The following is a 23,416-nucleotide window of genomic DNA, read 5'->3' on the forward strand; positions in this document are numbered from 1 at the left end:
TATAGGTAGGAAAAAAAACTTTGGAATATAGGTCGAAAAAATTTAGAACATAGGAAAAAAAAAACTTTAGAACATAAGTAGATTAAATTTAGAACATAGGCAACAAAATTTTAAACATAGGTGAAAGAATATTTAGAACATAGGCAACAGAATCTTTAGCTAAGCGGGGTATATGTAGTGATGATATTTGTTAGGTTTGTGGTGATGCTTCTGATTCTCTTATGCATGTTCTGTTTCAGTGTCCTTTTGCGAGTGCTATTTGGTATGCCTCTCCTCTTAGGCTCACAATTGTCAGGAATTCTTCGATCTCCTTTAGAGAGACTTCTGCTCTTCTCCCTTGCTGAAGTATAAAAACAAAATGTGGTGGGATATCTGGTGGTGTATTTTATGGGGAACATGGATTAAGAGAAATACTTGGGTGTTCAATGGGAAATGGCACAATGTTGAGGTGGTGATTCGCAAAGTTGTGAGTCTTGTTGGAGAGTTTAAAAAGGCTAATGAGACTCTCCCTAACCAGATTAATGGCTCGGCTGCTGTGACTCATAGGTGTGCTGTCCCTAGTGGTGCTGGTGTCTTCAAACTTAACTTTTATGTGGCTAGTTTTAGTGATAGGTTCTACAGGTCTTGGTGGGGTGGTTTGGAATTCAGTCGGGGATGTCATGGTTGTGTCTGCTTGGCACGTTAAGGGCAACTTTGATGCAGATGTTAGCGAGGCAATGGCTGCTAGACATGGTCTTACGATTGCTGTTGAGGCAGGCTTTAGAACATAAGGGACAACTTTAGAACATAAGGGAAAAATTTAATAGAACATGATAGAAAACTTTAGAACATAATAGAAAACTTTAGAACATAATAGAAATACTTTAGAACATAATAGAAAATCTTAGAACATAATAGAAATACTTTAGAACATAAGGGAAAACTTTAGAACATAATGGGAAAACTTTAGAACATGAGGGAAAAATAACACATAAACTTTAATTACCTTTTTCTTCCATAAGTAATTTTTTCATCTGGTATAATAGTAATTTCTTCTTCTGATTTTTCTTCATTTTGGCCTTGCATTTTAAAAAAAACATTAAAAAAAATCATAAACAAAATAAATAGGACTTAGTTATACAAACAAAAATGCTTATGGAAATTATGTTAAAACTAAACTCTTAAAAGTTAAACATACACTTGTCTCCACATTAAACAAATCAACCTACGTGGGATTCGAACCCACATTTTTTGTGTATATGCACAATGCTCTACCCATTGAGCTAGTAGGTTAATTTATATAAAATATTCAAATTGATACAAACCTTGAGCTTACCTAATGTATCAAATTATAAAAAATAATATTGTTGGGCAAAAGGATATTGGCCATGTTGGAGTTTACATCATGTGACTTCAATTTCTGCAGTGAAAGACATTGACAAGGTTTAGATTAAAAGCCTACACAATCATGAGATTCATGACAGTAAAACATGTCTAAATATTTAGCTTTGTATGTGTCACTAACTCATTATCACTTTATCATCAAGTCACCCTGCTAGCAATAGCATCAGCTTAGTCAATATAGAGAAGGTCACATTTAGGAAGTTCCCAATTATCAATATCAAAATCATCATCTTTCTTCTTTGGAGTACGAATAATATTCAATTTTGTAAGTCTTGGTGGGAAAATAAATAGACACATGAACACAGAAACCATCACATACAAAATCCCATAACATCAATAAAGGCAAACTGATATATAGTATACTACACTTACAACTATGAACTAGCAAGCATAAAACTAGGTTGCAGCTCTCAAATCTCACTAGGACAATGGTTTCTAATTTGTTCTAATCATAAAAGGATAACTTCATAACTTTAGAACCTTTATAACATAGAGAGTAAACTTTAGAACATAAACAAAAACTTTAGAACATAAAAGGATAACTTTAGAACCTTTATAACATAGAGAGTAAACTTTTGAACATAAACAAAAACTTTAGAACATAAAAGGATAACTTTAGAACCTTTATGACATAGAGAGTAAACTTTTGAACATAAACAAAAACTTTAGAACATAAAAGTATAACTTTAGAACCTTTATAACATAGAGAATAAACTTTAGAACATAAAGGAAAACTTTAGAACATAAAAGGAAAACTTTAGAACATAGAAGATATCCCAATTCCCATGATAATAGAACCCAATCTTTTGTTTTATGAACTAGCTTAGTTGTCCTTGGTCTTAAAACCCGAGCCATCATTTGCCTTTCCCTATTTTGATCTATCATGAGTGCTATATGTTTAATATTTGTAAGTATTAGAGTTGGAAAGGATGACAAGCTATCTAGGCCATCATTATTATCTGGTAGGGGGTTAGTGCAGACTGCATAGATAAACTTTAGAATATAGTTGGAAAAGTTTAGAACATAGAATAAAAACTTGCTACAAGGACTTCTAATTAACACAACCATACAAAGGTTTGAATTCTTTGACAATCATGCTGAATTAAAACCTTCTAAAAATATTCAGTAGCTTGAACATGATTCGACAATAATCCAAACTATCTAGATCAAAGAACTAGGCTTATAAAGATATGGAAGCAATGCCATACCAACCATAGTATACTCTTTCTAGCTTAAAATTCTTAGCAAAATGCCAAAATCATATTCCATGAACCTAACAGTCTAACACCTACTTGAGAAAATGATAATGAACAACATTCTTCCCTTTCAACCCTTGGTTTTGCATTCTAAATCATCTTCAAGAAGGGGTCTTCATAATTTTTCCCCACCTCCTAACTCATTCATCAAACAAGCTCCACAATTCATTTAAACGGAGTATAAAACAGCATGTTCATGTTCATGTTACACATAGAGGTGTTTGGAAGCAGCTAAGATCTTTGGCTGGTAAAGTACATAAACAACTAGTAAGTAAAGTACATAAACAACTAGTAGAGGCACACATCATTATTCAAATAAATATCACAAAAATCAAACAAAAAAAAGATAAAATCAAACATAAATCGTAGCAAAAAATTGAGTAATTAACGCATCAAAATCGCAGCATACACAAATCGCAAAAAGCTGGAAAAATTTAAGAAAAAATCGCAGCAAAATATCATCAAAATCGCAAAAGTAAACCCAAAAAAAAAAAAAAATCAAAACTAGAACAAAAAAATCGATCAATCAAACAATCTAACTGATAAATAATCCAACAAAATAAATATAAATCGAATAGAAACCGCTAAAACAAAAATCGAATAAAAAATTACCCAAAAATTGCCAAAAATCGCAAAAGTATTGACGAAAATTGATTTGATGAATTATTCGCACAAAAATTCGTGAGTTCAAAGGAAATTTGAATAAAGAATTTGATGAATCTTACTTTGAAAGCTTATATGAATCAAACAAGAGTTGCGAATTTGGGGAAAGAACTTTAGAGAAAGAAAAAGGCTGCACCAGTTTTTAGAGAGATAAGAAGCTGACTAATTTTTCTAAAATTTCAATTATACAATAGAAAGTTCATTAATTTACAATAGTGCCATTATTTTGATTCGGGTAAATATAGAGCGTTAGATCTTAATTGATCCAATATATATATATATATATATATATATATATATATATATATATATATATATATATATATATATATATATATATATATATATATATATATATATATAACAAAAATAAAAAGTATTTCTAAATTTCAAATATTAAGAAAAATTTTGACCCTTAATCTAGATAGATAATTAATTAATTAATTAATTAATTATGATTAAAGAATCAAGTATATTTTCCCATTGATGAACAATCATAAGGTTTAAATTTAAAATGCTTGATGGGTATTATAATCCTTTACATATAATTGATATACTCCGTAATATTCATGTAAATGTATAATTATTCCATGGTCTTTATTTTTATCTCAAGTAAAATAATAATTAATTACCCTTTGTAATGAAAAAAATAATAAGGAAAATGTATCAAGCGTGAATTAGGGAGCGAGAATCACACAAAATTTATCTAACCTTAGTTCAGTTAAGTTCAGATTAGTTCTAATCATGTTTAATCAGTTCTGATAAGGGTTACCCAAGTACAAATTACAACTAAAATAAGTTTTAATCAAATCTAATAAGTTCAGATAAGTTAAAATAAGTTCATATAAGTGAAAATTAGGTGAATATAACGCACCCTTAGTAAGGGCCTAATCACATTTACTTAATTTCAGTTTAGTTCAGTTTAGCTTTAATCAGTTCAGTTCAGTTCCTAATATCCTTAAATAAATTATGATAATTATGCCAAAAAATTGTATAAACAATCTTTCATAATTTAGATTTACAGTTTTTTTTTTTTATCTTAAATTGTATAAAATTAGGAATTCATCATGACAAAAACACACGTAAATAAGTGTAATTAGTTTTATATTTTTATGATTTCTTAAATTTATACGATTTAAGTTTGAAATGAGTATTCACCTTTATCTTAGTAAATGGCAAGTGTTTAAAAATTGAGTCTATGATCAATATTATTTTGTGTACCCTAACACATTGAGAATACCTAACCATTAAATGGTATCAAACATACATATTAAGTTCTACGATGATTTGATGAACTATTTAGTGTATTTGGTATTCAAAATGATCGAGAAATGTCACTTCAACATAAATTTTATGACAATTATTTATATCAATAATTACTTCAAAAAAAAAAAAAAAAAGGGAATTCCCAATTAAATATTAGGTAGTCCTAATAATAGGGCATTCATTCCCAATAATATACTTCTAAAAAATTTTAGGGAATTCCCAATTAAATATTAGGTAGACCTGGGCATTCGTTCCTAACAATACACTTCTAAAATTTTTTAGGGAATTCCCAATTAAATATTAGGTAGTTCTAATTATAGGGTATTCATTCCCAACAATATACTTCTAAAAAAATTTAGGGAATTCCCAATGAAATATTAGGTAATCCTAATTATAGGACATTCGTTCCCAACAATATACTTCTAAAAAAATTTAGGGAATTCCCAATTAAATATTAGGTAGTCCAAAATAAAACGTTATGTGACTTATGTCAAACAAATTAAAGGTGATATACATTACATAAAATGAATTAAGGAATTCCCAATAAAATATTAGGTAGTCCTAAATAAATATATATATTACTATAATTATGCCAACAATGTAAATAAAAAGAGAGAAGATGTTTAATTTATTGTTATCATTTTATTTACTTATCCAAATATTTTTAATTTATTATCAAGAGATGGATTAATATTAGGAAAAGTTGAAGATAATGTTTCAATCTAGATAAGTTAAAATCATTAAGTATTACAGTACATGTAAGTAAATAATATAGTACTCTATATTCGTCTATTGCACATTCTCTCTTAAATCCTTACTCCATCAGGGGATTAATCTGATTTTTCACTTATCTGAACTCATCTTACTTAACTTATCTTAATTAAACTGGACTTAGGGCCTGTTCACATTTACTGAACTGGGCTGAACTGAACTGACCTGAACTGATTGGAGCTGAGCTGAACTAAATTGAACTGATTGGAGCTGAATTGAAATGAACTGAGCTAAAATGTAATTTTATGAGAGAAGGAAATTAGGAGCTGAACTGAACTGAACTGATTAGAGCTAAAATGAAATTAAGTAAATATGAACAGACCCTTATTTGAAATTATTAAAACTTATTTTAGTTGTAATATGAAGTTGGATAACCCTTAACAGAACTTATTTTTCCAAAATTGAACTTATCTAAATTTATTAGACCAAATTAGTGAAAATAAGGTGAACAAAACAGGCCATTATCTAAAAACATTAAGATATAAAATATATATACTCTTAGTTATCTAAAAAAACATGAAACATATATAACTATATGTTTACAGGAATAACATAATGATTTATATATAGCATTGATGTGTTGTATATTGATTTTAATCAAACCCTAGTCACTAATTAATGAATATTTTAATGGATAGAAAATGTATGTATAAAAAAAAATGTAATTGAACGGTATTTCAAAATAACTCTCTATACATATATTTGTATAATTTTTTTTATAGGAAATTCTATATGGTATCCCTCAACTTTTAAAAATTCTATATATATTTTTTTTTGGTGCTCTTTAAAAATTCTATATGATGGTATGACAAATTTTCATTCCTTAAAGTGACACCCTACTTTTTAATCTATTACTAAGCCGTCATTAAACACCCTAATTATTGACCCTAATATGTGATTTTACCACCCAGCTTCGAAAATATATACATGCACATATATATACAATTAATGAATTCGAAAATATACATGCACATATATAGATTAATCAACAAATTTGTTGTTGATGTGGTGATTGAGACTATACTTGGTAGGGAAGCTCACACATTCGATCCCAAGCAATAACAATTGGGAGGAGATTGGAACCTAACCACCCAGAACTAATCCCCAAATCCGAATTTGCCCAAAGGGTATGTGAATCGAGTGGAACACGAAAAAAAAAGAATCAACCCAACTAATTATTTCTCATTTTAAAATGAACAAATATGTACATCAGTACTTGATGTTTCAGTTTTATTAATTTTATATATAATATAATTATTATTTAACATGCTCAAATAACACCAACAAATAATTATAGAAAGTACTAAGATATGAACAAATAATTACTATTGCATTGAAACCCCAACAAATAATAGAAAGTAAAAGATATGAACAAATAATAAACTTGTCAAAAATATTCATTGCTTTTCTTCAAAAAAAAAAAAAAATTTACTTGTCAAAAAAAAAAGTATTTTTGCAAAGTTAATTAAGGATAGAATTAGTAAAAAAAAAAAATATACCATGATTTAAGGAAATAGCTGTTTTTTTTTTTTGGCACGTTTCAAATCTTTCAATTATTAAGTTTTTTTTGTTTTATTTTTAGTTTTTTTGGGGGTAAATAACAGTATTTTGATTTTTTTTTTGGCCATTTGATTTTTTTTCGTACTTGAGATAATTTTTGACAAGTATATTGAGATAATTTTTTTTTGACACCTCGTACTATTTGAGATAATTAAGGATATATTTCAAAAAAAAAAGATAATTAAGGATAAATATTGTTTAAAATATCACCATGATTTAAGGAAATTGCTAGAATAAACATTAAAAAATCATATGTTTTAATGCAATTTAGATATTTTCTAACACAATTATAATTCTGTTTTTTTTAAACATTTTTTTTTTTTTTTTTTTTTTTTTTTTTTTTTTACTTGAGATATTTAGCGCCTGTTCATATTTACTGAACTGAGCTGAACTGAACTGAACTGATTGGAGCTGAACTGAACTGAACTGAACTGAACTGATTGGAACTGAACTGAACTGAACTAAACTGAAATGAATATTTTATGAGAGAGGGAAATTAAGAGCTGAACTGAACTGAACTGATTGGAGAAGAACTGAACTCAACTAAACTGATTGGAGCTGAATTGAACTGAACTGATTGGAGCTGAACTGAACTGAACTCAACTGAACTGATTGGAGCTGAATTGAACTGAACTGAAAATAAGTAAATATGAACAGGCCCTTAGAGCTCATCAATTAACAACTAATTTGATTGTAATGACTTTAAATGCATGCATGTGTAATTGTTAAATAATCTCTTAAAATTTTAACTGTAGCTAGAAAAATAAAATAATTTCAAAACGTATATAGAATTCCAAATTAATTATAAAATTAATCCTTATTACTTTTATATGTTTTTGTAAAAATTGAGGGATCGATGTAAGTTCATGTTGATTTCAAGTAAAGTTGATTAAAAAAAAAGATTAAGTTTGAAGATCAATGTTGATATATATATGATAATGGAAGATTAAGTTAATGATGATTTAAAAAATGACACTATTAACGAAGTTTGAATTTTGGTTATTTATTTTTGTCTTGTTTTATTTTTGATTCATACAGAATCATTTATTTGGTTTTTTTTTTTTTTTACATGCTTACATTAGATTTTATGATTATTTATTAACTTGATTGAAACAACAAGATATAGAAAAAGATTTTTGTCATATATTTCTTCCCCAAATAATGATCTCTATATCAAACAAAAAGGCAAAATACGTAGTAATGAAATATGAGAGATTATTTTATTCAAAAGCAAGAAAAAAAAAAGAAAAAAAAAAGATGAGGGAATATTCAATATTTTTCTTCAATATTAAAAAACAACAAGTCAGCCTATATACAAGCTATGAGAATTTCATGAGGCGTAACAGTAGGCATACAATAAGGAAACAAATTATTATGATTTGCCTACAAGGCATACGCAATAAAATCTATACACAAAATATTTATCACGTAAGTCTTTAATTTTTTTTTTCCCAACATAAACTAACTCCCAAGTTCATCAATGGTATTGTAGCTTCAACATTCAATAATGGTGTATTACTCAAAAATCATATGGCTAATATAATAAATATTAAACACGAAATCATATGACTAATAAATATTAAACACGAAATCATATGACTAATAACAATTAAACACGAAATCATATGACCAATAACAATTAAACACGAAATCATATGACTAATAAAAATTAAACAAGAGATCGTAATATAAAACGTGGTTTTTTTTAACAAGTTATGTATACATATGATTAAATTGATTTTATATCAAAAAAAAAAAAAATGATTTCAATCTCATTAACTAATTTAAGTTTACGCATAAATATAATGATTATACATTAATAATATTGTTATATACTTTAGTTTAAGGATGCGATTTGAACAAAAGCTAAAGGTTGAAGGTGGAGTGCGCCATTAAAAAAGGTTGAAACTATGAATATGAGTATGAAGCTATTAAAAAAATTAACCCTCTAAAAGTAAGAAAACAAACAAGACTTTGCTGACTAGTCGTTGAATGGTCGATGACTTGTCAGCATTTTAATGATGTGTAAATTAGATTTTTTAATTTTTTAAAAATATAATATTTAAAGGTTAAGATTAAGGAACAAAGAATATGAACGGTTCAGATTTAATCTCTTATTATAGTCGTCCGTAGTCGTCCATAGTCGACGACTACGCTAGAAGCTTCGTGTAACCCACGGACTGTATAAGGTGGAATTTGATTCTTCAACATTTTCCATGTTCATTTCGTAGCTTATAGACTTCAACTAAGTGTCTTTAGACTCTTTCTTAAGTGTTGCAATTGGAGGAGATGTGTTTCCTTGATCAATTTTCTTAGATCATGTGTTGAGGTTTAACAGAATCCCACAGTTACAACTATCTATTTCAGAGTGTTTTGCACTGACTCAGAGGCAACAACACAAAAGGAGGAATACAAACAAAGATAATGAAAATCAAGGCCATAAAATCTCAAGGTAAAGCAGATGATATAATCATTATACAATCTTTAAATTCAGCTAAACTACTATATAATAATTGAATTTTTGAACGCAAAAAAGTATATTTAAACAAAAATGAAGACCTTCAATTTTCACCTTTTCTTCGTTTTTGAATCTGCTTGAAAAGGAATTTGGTGGCAGGTTGTTTTTTTCCTTCTGTTTTTTTCTACAATTAGGGGGCTTGCTAATAAAGGAAAAAATGGCTAATTAGGTTTAATGAGTAATTAATCTTTTTCATTTTGAGCTTGGTGGGATTTGATTATTGATTATTTTGCTAGCTTGGATTCATTGAGTCTTGCGTGTTTTTTGGGTGGGTTGGACGTAATACTTAGCTCTTCAATTGACTAGATTATTTATTTAATTTGTATATTATTAATTAATTTATGTGTTCTAAAGCTAAATTGATGATTGCTTCTTCCTTATATTTTTAGAGTTGCTGTTTGGGATTTGCTCAATTCAATGTGTCCAGTTGATTAAATAATACAATTAGTAATTTGGGGTGTATTTTACCTTACTTTTATTCAATTTCTCACTTAATGCAAACCTATAACTTTGAGTCAATGAAAAGTACGTGTACATCCCTTCAAAAAAAAAAAAAGTATGTGTACATTGGGGGGATTTGCCGAAATTGGGAATTAGTTCAATCTATGATGTATATCTATAAGTGTTGTTTCCTGATGAATACTTTTTTTATACAAATTCTTAAATAAACCTGGTCCACAATAAAGTTATTGTGGACCAAATTTATCACGTGATTACTTCCTCCTTACTACCAGTTTCTTACAAACAAATTAATACAACCATTTATTTCCTTTTCTTTCTCTCGTCAAAAGCGCACCTCACCCTTTCTCTCTCTTCTAAGCCCTCACACTTTCTCTCTCTTCCAAGCTTCATTTCTTCCATTTTCTCACTCTTCAAAATTGCTTCAATTCTTCTTGTATGGCTAGAACTCGAGGTGGTGGCATGTTTAACCGGAGAAGAGGCTTCGTTCTTCGGCTATAAAAGTAGATCAACCACTACTTTCAGGTATAATCGATTTTTGATTTTGCTCTTCGTTCTTCATTCTTCGTTTTTTGATTTCTGCAATTTTGAGCGATTAATTGTTGTTTTTGAGCGATTACTTGTTGTTTTTGAGCGATTATTTGAGCGATTAATTGTTATTTTTGAGCGATTAATATTTGTTGTTTTTGAGCGATTAATTTTGAGCAATTTTGAGCAATCACCGGTATTCTACTCTATTCTTTAATTTCAACTTTGATTATTCTATAAATTATCATCAATTTTGATTAATTATTTGATTTTGTGGAATTGTTAGTATATTGTAATCTGTTGAACTATATATGAGGATGAAATTGTACTGATCGGTTGATTTTTGGTATTGGATTTTAGAGAGTTGGAGTTTTGGGGATTTTAGCAAAATGTGCTTGTTATAAGGGATGATGAAATGATGTGAACTTGATTAATATGCATTTTAAGATTCTTCTATGCTAATTGCATATTTTCAATCATGCTCTTTAATTACATTTGCTATTATATTACTCTCTGTCTTCGTTGCGCTTTAAGAATCGAGTTTTTGTTGGCTGGCTTTGGGAGCTATTGTTAAGTGATGAATTGTCACTTGCCTCCTCACCAAATTGTCTCTTGAGTACCATCACTACAACCAGATTAACTAGAGAAAAATCAATAGCAGGGTACTAATTAAAATCTGCTAATAGTTGCATGTTTTATAGAGTACGAGGCAATAATCAACCCCTATGAAAGCCCGTAGAAGCTTCACTCAAATACAAAAGTTTCATGTATACTAAAAGTAGAGCAAAATTATTATCATTTATATAAAACTAATATATATGCCTCTGTAAAGTCTTTACTAAAGATACACATGCTTGATACTACAATAAAGAAAACGGGAAGCCCAAGATCGACAATCCATCATGGAAATTTTAGCTTACATTGTTCTCATTCATAGGCATAATAATTTCATGACTGAATTATAAGCCAATTATGCATATAGGTGATGAATTCTTCATATAAAATCTTGTGATGTAGCAACTCTTTTTAATCAAAGTGTTTATTTACTCCTTAGTTATAATAAAGCAACTATGATTCCAAAAAGAATTACTATGTATATGAATAAGGTTGTTTAGTTTATTTAAGGGTCACGATGCATATTAGATGACCATTATGCAAATAATAAGGTGAGGTCTATATGCTCCCTTTGTTTTAAGAACTTGAACTTCTATAGGGTTTAGGTTTGAAAATTGTCAAGCAGAATACTTTCAATTTAAAGAATATGGTCATTCACCCTAAACAGTTTGACAATAATTAATGTTGTCTATGACTAAGATACTTTGTTTTAAGGGTGTCACAGACTCATGGTCATTCTTATGTTATTGTCGACAAGATGTTCTTTTATTTCAATATTTTGTTAAGCTACCAAGGGACAGATAGAAGGATTGTCCATGTATATATAAATATAGGCTATTAGCTCAAAGGGTAGAGCAATGTACAATAATGTACATGTTGTGGGTTCAAGTCCCACATAGCCTATGCTACAACAATACTTGTGTGTTGCTATCATTGATGAGTTGTGTTTTGGTCATTGTATGTAGTAGCTTGTTAGCATCAAAGTGCATAAATAACTATTTAACTTGCATTGTTATCCTATATTGTAGTATAATGAAGATAACATATGATGATAAGATACTCAAATTCTATTAATAAAGCTGCCTTTTCACATAATACAACCAATAGCCTATGTAGGATTTGAACCTACATCTACTGTGAAATTACACAGTGCTCGACCATTTGAGCTAATAGGCATAACAACACATTAGTTATAATAAAAAGGGTAGCACCAAACATTTAAGCATTGACAATCCATTCTATCAATTGTTATCTCCACGCTGAGCCAATATATGCTTTGAAGAGTCTGAACAAAGGGAATAGATGAAGATTGAAACTTTGAAAGTAGTCTAAGAGCATAATATTATCATAAATATTGAATTATATGCTAAAAAGGTATTTATATGACAAAAAAAAGGTCACTATGTATTAAAAAGGATAACTCTAATATGGTAATTTAATGCAGCTAAGGGTGATTATGCTTTTTAAAACGGTAAGTATAACAAATAAAAGAGTTACTATATTTTAAGAAGGGTGACTTTATGAGATGAAAGGGTCACTATATAGTGTTACACAAAGACAACTATATCATTAATAGGGCTACTATTCCAAATATAAAGGTTACTATATCAAAATAAAGGACTATATGTTAATTAATGGTGAAAAACTGACAATATAGGGCTACTCAAATAAACATTACTATTTAGAAATAAAGATCACTATATTATAAAAAAAAGGTTACTATTCCAAAATTTATATATCTCAAAATTAAAGTTACTATGTCAATCATAAAAGACACTATATCATAATAATTAGTATTTAAAAGATTTAAGCGTTTCATTTTCTTGATTTTTTATCTGTTGATCACAGGAAACCTTGATACAAGCAAAGGTGAACAAGAAAGCTTTAACAACAAAAAGTCGCCTTTGGTGTAGTAGAGCAAGCTACCAATTATATTTCACACGGCAACAAGCTTCGAGAAGGAGGCTTTGGGTCTCTGTTTATAAGGTATTAGAATACTATACTAATCTGCCTGCTTTATCACTTGTTTTTTTTTGAAAAGGAACTATACTATCACTAAAGGTAACTATATTACTTAAAACTGGATTTGCATGTCATCTCCAACTACAGTAACCCTATATAATTTTCAATTGACATAAATTACATACAATTAGTTACAAATAATACGAAATAATACCTAAATGCCTAATTTAATTTTCCGAACAAACAATTGCAATTGCATAATCGCTTAATTTGCACAATTTGATCAAAATCAAATACAAATAGATGATCAAATTTTTATAATTCTTACCTTCATAGTTGCTAACAATTTGAGCTTCATCGTTCAGATCGAAATTGATGACATTAATATCGAAGTTTTCTACAGTGTCCTACATATTTCGATTTAGAACAATTTCGATTGATTGTATAGAAGAATTTGTCATGAATTTTGCAGAAATTGATTGATGATGGAGAAATTATAAACCCTAGAATTGATTAGAGGGAGAGAGAAAAAAAATTCGAGCTCTGAGATGAAGTTGTTAATGGCGTTGATGATGAAGTAGCAGGAAAGAGATTTCAACGCTTTCTTTTGTTTGGGGTTTTACGGGATTAAGGGTTAGTGGGCTGGGAGTGTGTTTTGCTGCTTGGTGGGTTTGGCACGTGACATTTCTGGTCCACAATATTGTGGACCAGGTCCACCCAATAACTTTTGCTTTTTTTAACCTCTAACCTCATAATGCTACTTGAAATAATTTTATCCAACCCCACCAGTATCAAATGGATAATCCAAGCTAATTTTATTTGATAGGATCAAAAGACAGATGTTTAGCGTTGAGCTATATTCCATAATTACCTAATTTAAAATATTGATTGACATATATATTACACAATGTTTAGTGTTTCATTTCACCTAAAGATTGCTAATTAGGAGAATGACTAATTTATGGAAATTTAGTTGATAACCTGAATGCCTTTATGAACCTGTAGAAGTCGGTTTTGCAATTTCATAATTTTAGCTTGTTGTTATTAATCTAATTAAGAGCATAACCTTAGTTAATTTTAATTTGGCCTTTTGAGATTCTATGATTATTTGTGATGTTATGTCTCAGTTTAAATGCCCAAAAGTAACCATTAAAATTTTATGCTTGAAGTGTGTAACCTGAATACTTGCTGGTAGCCCAATTCAGCTAGCAAATTGTACTTCGTATGTAGATTTGTAAATAATGGCTTTAATACGGTGAATCGTGTTATGATTTCATAATGTGTTCACAACTTGATTTCAAAAGTTAAATTTAACTTGGGTGTGCTCATTGATGAGCTGGTTGATGGTGGGGTAAATTAAAATCAAGAGAAATATATACGTAGTATTTGATTTTGTGAGAGAGAAAGACCACTAGAAGATCACTTAAGGGAAATAGGGCAATTAGCTTAGGAAAATAGAGGGTACACAACAACAATGAGATGAGGGAAGAAGAGGTAGAAAAAACTTTAAGACAAGTGATAAAAGGATATGGGAAAGGAGCCAGACCCCATTGATATCATATATCAACCAAATTTTGTTGATATAATGGCAAACTTGTAATAACTTGGAAGTTTTGCTCAGACCCACATGAAAACAAGTGGAATGCTGACATGTAGTCCGTTGGAGCAATTTCTTAATCAAATCTTGTAACGGTATTGATATGGACGGAAAAATTAACGTTGTGTGACTACTTTATTGAGATCTAAAATTCCAGAGGAGATGATCATCCTTTAGATCTCAATAAAGTAATCATCGGCGGTGGATAATCCGGTACCACCGCCACTCAAACACTCAAATCTAATCAATAAACCATTAGCTGATTTGGGATACAGTATTTCGTCTGGTTGTGTTGGAGTAAATGTGGAGTGCAGGAGAGAGATTATGCAAGATTTCGACAGTGCAGGCTTTGTGTAGATCCGAAATCACGGTAATTTTGCTGAACTTATTTTCCGATATAGCCTTTGTGTAGATCATGCAAATCTAATGAGTGAATTATTGCTGAACTTGGTTGTCCTTAATGAGCTAATTTTGTTAACTTATTTTCAGTCCTTAATTTATTGTAATTTGGGAAGAATGGAGAAATACTGTATAGAAATGAGCTATTTCATCGGCTTAATGAGCTATTTCAAAGACAGAAAACCATTAACGATGTTAAAACGATAACGGAGGTCAAAAAACGGGATACTCAGTCAAAAAAGGGGATAAATTGGGCAGTAATTTCTCTCTTCCAACTTTGTCCTTAATTTAATGACTGAGTTGACGTTAATGCCCTTATATCAACGAGCTTCGTTGATATAGGATATCAATTTGGATTTACTCATGGGAAAGCTAACATGAATTGACTTTATAATATCAACAAAACCATAAAAACAATTAATTAATACTTTTGATATCAGAAAAACCACAAAAAAATATTTTTTAAACTAAATAGAGGAGGAAATTTTGAATCTTTTTAAGAGATCATTATTAGAGGCAATAATCTAAGGTATACTATGGTAATTGGTAACCATGGGGAATTTTTCCAAATTCTACCAAAGGCATTGAATAAGAAGAAAATTGTTAGATGCTAGATTTTTTTTCTTCTGAGGATTGTTGGATACTATAATTTATTAAATTGGATAACAAGTCAAATTGTAGATTTAGTATAATCTGGTCTTCAATTAGAAAATTAAGGTCTCTTGTACCTTTATTTAGAAAATTAACGTCTCTTGTACCTTAAATTAGAAGATTACGGCTCTTGATCCAATCATTTTCTAATTAAGGTCTCTTGTACAATCTGGTCTTAACTTTGATGTTGAACCGATTTGAGGTACAAGAGACCTTGATGTGGAATTTTATAGATGTGTTACAAAAGACCTTGATCATTTTCTAATTTGAGGTATTGTTAGTTGAAAAAGAACTGAGGTGTTGAAATCTTGATTCCTAGCCAGAAATTATTAACTAGGATTTGGATTTCAGTCATTTGTTGTCTTTTTTTTTTATTATATTATTTATTAAAATAATCTATTATGATGGTTTTATGCAACATTGTTACTTTGATTGTTTATTTATTTTAATTTTTTTTGGAGGTAAAGATGTTTGAATTCTATAATACTACATGTATTCAAAATCAAAAATCATGTAATGTACATTACCTACAAAGTAACATTGTGAATGTAAATGTTTATTAAGGAGCTTTAACACACAATCAAATAAATTGTGTGCTTGTGTAGTGGAAATGGAGTCAATTTTTTCTTTTTTTACATATTGTTTTTATTCCTAAGGTTGCTAAGGGTAGCTAGCCATTACCACCTTTCCTGGATTTTTGTTATGCTTTTTAACCTATGGTAAAAGTGTCAGCTTAGCTAGCACTTGAATTGGAAATGAAGTGCTCAAGTGTAAGGGATTGGGAAGTGTTGATGTATTTGGCTCCCTTTTTTCTACTTCTGTAGTTCTGTGTTAATTTTTCATAATTAGTTAGTCCGTAATTTAAAGGTTGTACTGCAAGATAGAGATTTATAAGAGATGCTTATATTAATATCAAATTTTTTTGTTTTTTATTGCAGGATCAAGAAAATCAAATTTTAAGCTTGCTTGTAACATGGAGGGAATCAACGGGAAAAGAATGAGAGGTGATATATGTTCAGGAACTACAATTTATGAATCTACATTAGAAGAATGTGTCTTCCAATTTGACTGCTTATCTGATTCTGGTAATAGAAATTCAGCATCTCCCAGCCTGTCATTTGTGATGAGTGAAAACCTTCCTTTTTATATACCTACATTTGAGTGCACTCTAGGGCAACAAGTTGTTCAGCTTAAGGATAAATCATGTTCTCACTATTTTCATTCCTGCAGTCTGGGACATTTTTTTTTTTTAATTTTTTAATTCCATTCTATTTGAATAATTGGCATATTTTATCTTAACCCTAAAGTGAAACCATGTAGATCACCTTAAAGAATTGAAGATATTGTAATTTGTCATGCCTTCTCTTCTCTCTGTTAGTTTAAATTCTTAACTTGAAATTAATGAACTAAAATTTTGATGAATGTATGCTAATTCTTCCACCTAAAGTTTTGAAATTTCTACCACACCCCCTCTCTGTTCTCTACAAGGTGTGTTATGACTTCACTTTGGTATTCTTTGTTTGTTTGAATTATTTATGCTCTTATATTTCCCTTTTTCAAATTTATTTCTTTCATTGCAGCTCCCTTTTGGCACATCTTTATATGGAGCTGGAGAAGTCAATGGACAACTTGAGAGGATAGAAAAAAGAGTAAAGTTTCAATCCTGGCATTCTATCTTATGTGAATCACTTAGTTTTTATACATGGGTCTTCACTTATTCTTTCTGCATTAGGTCTATACCTGGAATACAGATGCTTGGGGATATGGTCCTGGTATAACATCCTTATATCATTCACATCCCTGGGTTCTGGCCGTTTTTCCAAATGGGGAAACACTAGGTATGCTTGCTGATACTACACAACGCTGTGAGATAAAATCCTCATTTATTCTTTCTATTTGAAGCCCTTGATTTTATAATGTGTTAATGTTCACATAAAATAAATGATTGGTTGCTTTTATTGCATTTACTCCCTAAATGTTTATTCTAATCATCTTTCATGTGCAGGTTAATTTTACGGAAGGAGTCTACCTAAAGTTTGTTGCGCCATCATCTTATCTTGCTATAACATTTGGTCCATTTTATTCACCAACTCAGGTTTTGATGTCTTTATCTCACACAATTGAATCTTTGTTACTTATATAAGACAATTATTTTAGTTTCATATTCCTTTTTTCCCCTAATGCTATGTTGGCTAGCTTAGAATAAGAGAGAATTACAATTTGACTAACAAAGGGAGAAATTTCATAAAGACTTTATGTGTATCTTTATTTACATCTTAATACTTCATATGGTCAGTATTTGTAGAAGATGTGCTAATAATTGGAACCCTTCTTAAGTTTCAAAAAAAAAAAAGAGGGGGGGTGGAGCAAGGTTACGTTCTTTTCAATTAGAGAAGCATGACCTTGTGTATAGACTTTTTGCACTTTACACTATTGTTTCTAAATTTTAGAAAAGGATTATTGAATGAGTTGAAACTAATGTCATCCTATAATACTAAGAGACTTTGCATATTAGATTTAGAACCTCTTGATGTATCGAAGTTAAGAATATATATTAAATATGTTTCTTGTGATAATTAACTTTTGCACCACCATTACTTTCCATTTTCTTTTCCCCGAGTAAATTAAATATGCGTACACATTTTTGAAGGAATTGTGTCTTCGATAAGTGCAATTACTAGATATATCAAGGATCACTATTATGGAGATAATAAGTTCGTTCTCTTGGAGCGTCATCATCTGTTGCTAGACTATGAGAGATGACCTTTGGACTAGTTAAATAGTCCAAATCCCGCTAGAATGGATCCTATGAGGTCACACACAAGGGTATTGGGTTAAGCAAGTTAGAGGACCATTAATGGGCCTCATGAGCATTTAACTAATCATGAAATGGATTGGGCTAGCATAGTTAGATTGGAAATAAGTTTTGGGCTTTTGACATGGGCTCTTATTTAGAGATGAGATCTATAAATAAGATTCATGCCTAGGGTTGCAAGTAAGTAGTCATAATTCACACACAGTGTATTTTGACATCAAGGCAACCAATCCCAAAGACCCTAATTCCTCTCTCTAACTCACGGCTTTCTCTCTCCTCCCCTCGTCCGTACGGCCGGCCACCTTGGTGGCGCGTGTGGTGGTTCGTGGTGGTTTATGGTGGATCGTTGCTCGCACTTCTCCGTAGAAAGTCAATTGAAGAGTTCAATTGCAACTAACTAGCATTAGTGGAGGTCTTAATCTGTGCCCGTGGACCAAGTAGAGGAATCACGCTTGAGGTTCTTTATCTCCCAATGTTCTCGCTCGATCGCACATGGAATCACGCTTCAAATGTACGATTCATTAGATCTTGGGATTAGGTATTGTATGAATATGATTCATGTTATTTCCGCTGCGTAGTACCTATAAACCCCTACAGTGGTATCAGTTAGCCTATTGCATTTACGTATATTGACTATAATTCTTTGATAGTCCACAATTTTAATTCAATTAGGAGGGAGAATAATTAATTATGGTTCAATCTTTATATTAAATGGAGATTTAATTTTTGGGATATGATAAAATATGATTTAATTGCTCAATTGTTCTAGCAAAATCTGAATTTAGCCCTAGTTTTTTCGAAAATTTTAATTGAAATAAAGCCCTAAATTTTGATTTTTGTGCTTAATTTTGATGATTTTCGAATAATTTATGCTTCATAATTTTAATTAATTTGATTTGATACATAAAATATGATTTTTTGTATAATCAATATTTTAATTTAAGAGTTAGATTAAAATTGAATTAATTTTGTGAAGAAACCTAGATTTGAAATTGAATTGTGAATTTGATTTCAAAATTGAATTAGGCATAAATGTTATGTTTGAATTCAATAGACCTTTTTTTCTTAAAAAAGTCCTAAAAGGACACTAAATTTCATTAATGTAAGCCATACGGCATCTACAATTGACAATGAACAATAATGAAAACGAATTTAACAAAATCAAACAAGAATTAATCGGGGAAGGGCTAAGAATCCAAATACATAAATATAACAATTCGGCATATTCTCGATTCGTTGTCTCATACAACTTTTTGAGTGGATCCGTCGTCGCTTCGCAATTTTGTGAGAAAGTAAATTCTTGTGTTGATTCCGTAACCCGAATCCGAGCCACAATCAATAGTAGCCCCGCACAACCGGAGACCAAATTAAGCACAAATAAAACCTTGTCTTTCGAAGGAGTACGAAAAACCTTGTCTTTCGAAGGAGATCGAAAAAACCTTGTCTTTTGAAGGAGATAAACCCTTTCTTTCGAGGGAGACATTATTGTAACCTAAAACAAATTAAAAAGCTTAAAAGAAAATAAAGATTGGGGCTTTCCACCGGTGAAATCCGATGGAAGCCCCTTAAAATTAACAATGGAGACTAGGTTTAGGAGAGAGAAGAGAGAAAAGGAGGCTAGGGTTTTTTTTTTAGAAGTTGTTTATTAATTCAATAGACCTAATTTAATTTAATTTTTCAAAAGTTGTTTAATTAAATTAAACTCTCAAAAACAAAAAACAAAAAAAAAAAAAAAAAAAAAAAAAGGAAAAGTTTTGTTGTTGGGAGGGGGCAGCCGTGGCTGGGTGGTCGAACCACCGTCAGGTGCCCATGACGGTTGCCCAGGTGGTCGAAGAGAAGGGAAGGAGGGCGCAGGCTGGAGGACAGGTGGCGGCGGCGAGTCACAGCTACGAGCGGCAGCAGGAAGTGCAGCAGTTGCACTGCCGCTAGCTGCTGCCGGTGACTTGCTGCAGCCAACAGGCACAGGTGGCTGGGCTCTGGCCTAGCTGCGACGACGCGCGACAGTCCTAAGACAGCAGCACCGGCTTTCGAATGGAACAGTTCCAGCTAGAGTGCTGGTGACGCCATGGCCGGGCTTTACCCCTGGCTATGGTCGTGCGTTGGTTGGGGATTTCCTTGACTGACGCACGCTGCTGCTCTGTTGCTGCGTTGGCTGGGTTCTTCCTAGCTGACGTGGCAGCAGATTTTTTAAAATAAAAAAAAATTATTAAATTATTTTGTTTTAAAATATATTTTCAAGATAAAATCTGATTTTATTTTGGGGATAAAATCAAATTTCAAAAGTTGTTTTTTGATAATTATCCTTAATTAAAGTTGTTAATTTTGGATAGAGTTTGTTGGAATATTTTGAGCATATTCCAAAAGGATAAAGATTGATTTGAATAATGTGATTATCCCATAATTATTTTTGGATAATAATTGATTTAAAATTTTGTGATTGGCTAGTAATTAGGATAGAATTTCCTAACATTGTTAGGATAATCTTTGAGGATAAATATGATCTATCTTTTAAGATTAAAATAAGATTTAATTCTATCTCATGACTAATTTAGAATATATGATATTTTATTGATGGTCATGAATAATATATGATATTATCTAATTGAATTTATTAAAATATGAGATATTTTGGTGCCATGTTTCATTAATTATGAACATTCGATGTTGTAGTTTAGGAAAGCATGATGAGTGATTTATTATGTGGCAATTTTATAATATATGATGTTATTTATTGCTATATAATGACTAGTATGGCCCAGTAGAATACTAAATACGATCTGCGCATCGTGATGTATTTTTGTAATCTTAGTACGGTCTACGTACCGATAAAGTATTTTTGTAATTTTATTTCATTTTATTTAAGTAGTAGATAGAATATAATAGAGTAAAATTACATGTTGCAGTTAATCCAAGAAATTCATGGAGTGAAGGCCCAAAGGAGCAAGATGGATGAGCTCCATGAAAGTTCAAGTGGGAGCTTTTTGCTTTATTAGTTTCTTAGGATTAGGGGCCATGCTATGCCTTGTTTATGCATTCAGTTTATTATGCATGTTAGATTTTATTGATGTTTTGTGATGATGCGCTAGAGTTCACTATTTAATCACAACATAATAAATCTAGGTCCCAGTAATATTGAGGTTGCTTTTCCAATTAAAAACCCGATGAAACCTTTGATATTTATGACAGGTCATGCCTCAGCTGGGTGTCATACTATATCTTAGGGGAGCGGGGGTAAATCACGTTTTACACTTTTAATTAGTTTTACTCAACAAGGTTACCTAAAGAGTTTAGAACCTTGAATCTAAGGGTAATAATTAAACATGTGATGGTTAATTATTCAACCAAGAATTACAAAGAGCTGTAATCAGTAAAGAGTTTGCTCACCTTGAAAATGCAATACTTGATGGTAGGGCCTCAGTCCGGTCAATTATTGCACAAATAAAGGATCTTGGAATCATTTTATTCAATAGGGATCAATTAAAATTGAATAAATGCTTTAAAGTTGTCAATTTAATCGCTTATGGCACTTTAAATTTTTATTAAACATAATTGAATTTTGCGTTTACTTACAAGTAACATGTCGTTCTAATTTTATTATTATATATAATCTCCTCGATTGAAAATAAAGTTGAGAAACGTTCACAAAAGTTTAAAAGATAATCCATAAACCTATATTCCAATTTTGCTAAAATGGTTGTAAAAGGCAAGTTTTAGAAATCCATGTCACATGTCTAGGGTTGGTTTTATTCAAAATGTTTGAGTAAAATGCCAACACATCTTCATTTTGAAAAGTGTTTCAAGGGATATAATGAGATGGGAGGTACAAACCATCTAAAAGACAAGTATAAAAGTCCAATAACATCTCTTATCTTCAATATGATTGAATATAAGAAAGTGATTGGAAATCTCTATGATCAAAAGTTGATCAAATGACGCTATTCTTCATCCACTTTATATAAGAGTTAAATAGTTGATTAAACTCTATTATAAATAATGATTTAATAGACTTAGCAAAATCATGAAAAGTGCTTAAAGTAGTTAAGCAAAGCATCATTTTGAACCTAAGAGAAGTGTTCTAAGTGGCTCAAATGGGAAAGGTTTAGGAATATATGAGGATTGCATTAAAAAGTTATGGGCCAAGAAATGCAAACAAGTTGCTACTTCTCAAACCTAGAACTACTTATATGCTAAAAGTTGTTATGAACAACAAATGTTTCAAATTAAATGGACCAATTCCAATTGATTAGAAATTACCTCATATAGTTGGAAGGTAAAAGAATGGAAATGTTCCAATTTGAGAAGTATATTATAGAAATTGATTTAGCACATTGCTACTTCTTGGACATATGATGTCTTGTTTAGTTCTCTCTCATTGAGAATGAGGTTGAACTAAATGAAGAAGTATGGCTAAGGGAGAAATAAATCTACAAGTTTAGAAGCAAATGTTGTTACTTCACTAGTATAATCTACAAGTCTGGAAGCAAAAGTTGCAACTTTACAAGTAGAACCTACATTTCACCTTACCTTGTTATTGGCTAAAATCACTACTACATTTTTTATCTAATGCAACCCCTGAATCCGTTGTGTTAGACATCAAAAACCGTGGTATCAGGCCTAATGCAACGCCCCTGTACCGTGGCTTCTGCTGGCGTGGCGTTAGGCCTAATGCAACGACATTTGGTATCTAATGCGACGGAAGCTCTAATCCGTTGTATTAGATTGTACCTAATGCAACGACCTCCTTTATCCGTTGCATTAGAGTATTTTATAAAAAAACGTCATGAAAGTGAGACCTGGTACAACGGAAAGGCTAACACAACGGTATATATTGCATTTAAATTAGCATCTAATACAACGGCTATAATAATAATAATAATAATAATAATAATAATAATAATAATAATAATAATAATAATAATAATAATAATAATAATAATAATAATAATAATAATAATAATAATAATAATAATAAT

The 23,416-nt window shown here is 30.5% G+C and overlaps 1 long non-coding RNA gene across 5 annotated transcripts in view; it reads left to right on the top strand.

Moving 5' to 3' along the window:
* LOC145597782 (uncharacterized) overlaps positions 1 to 17,890 on the top strand; it is a 42,523-nt gene extending 24,633 nt beyond the window's left edge. For 2 of the 5 annotated variants that reach the window (XR_014103411.1, XR_014103409.1), the window contains 5 exons: positions 9,267 to 9,351; positions 16,567 to 16,632; positions 17,209 to 17,277; positions 17,361 to 17,466; positions 17,634 to 17,890. This is a non-coding gene — a long non-coding RNA (uncharacterized LOC145597782). Of the gene's footprint in view, positions 1 to 9,237; positions 9,352 to 16,566; positions 16,633 to 17,208; positions 17,278 to 17,360; positions 17,467 to 17,633 lie in introns of all 5 variants that reach the window. The other 3 variants (XR_014103412.1, XR_014103410.1, XR_014103408.1) reach the window with 3 other exon arrangements.
* Positions 17,891 to 23,416: the final 5,526 nt, after the last annotated feature.

Source organism: Chenopodium album, chromosome 2 (assembly GCF_948465745.1).
Source record: "Chenopodium album chromosome 2, dcCheAlbu1.1, whole genome shotgun sequence".
NCBI lineage: Eukaryota > Viridiplantae > Streptophyta > Magnoliopsida > Caryophyllales > Amaranthaceae > Chenopodium > Chenopodium album.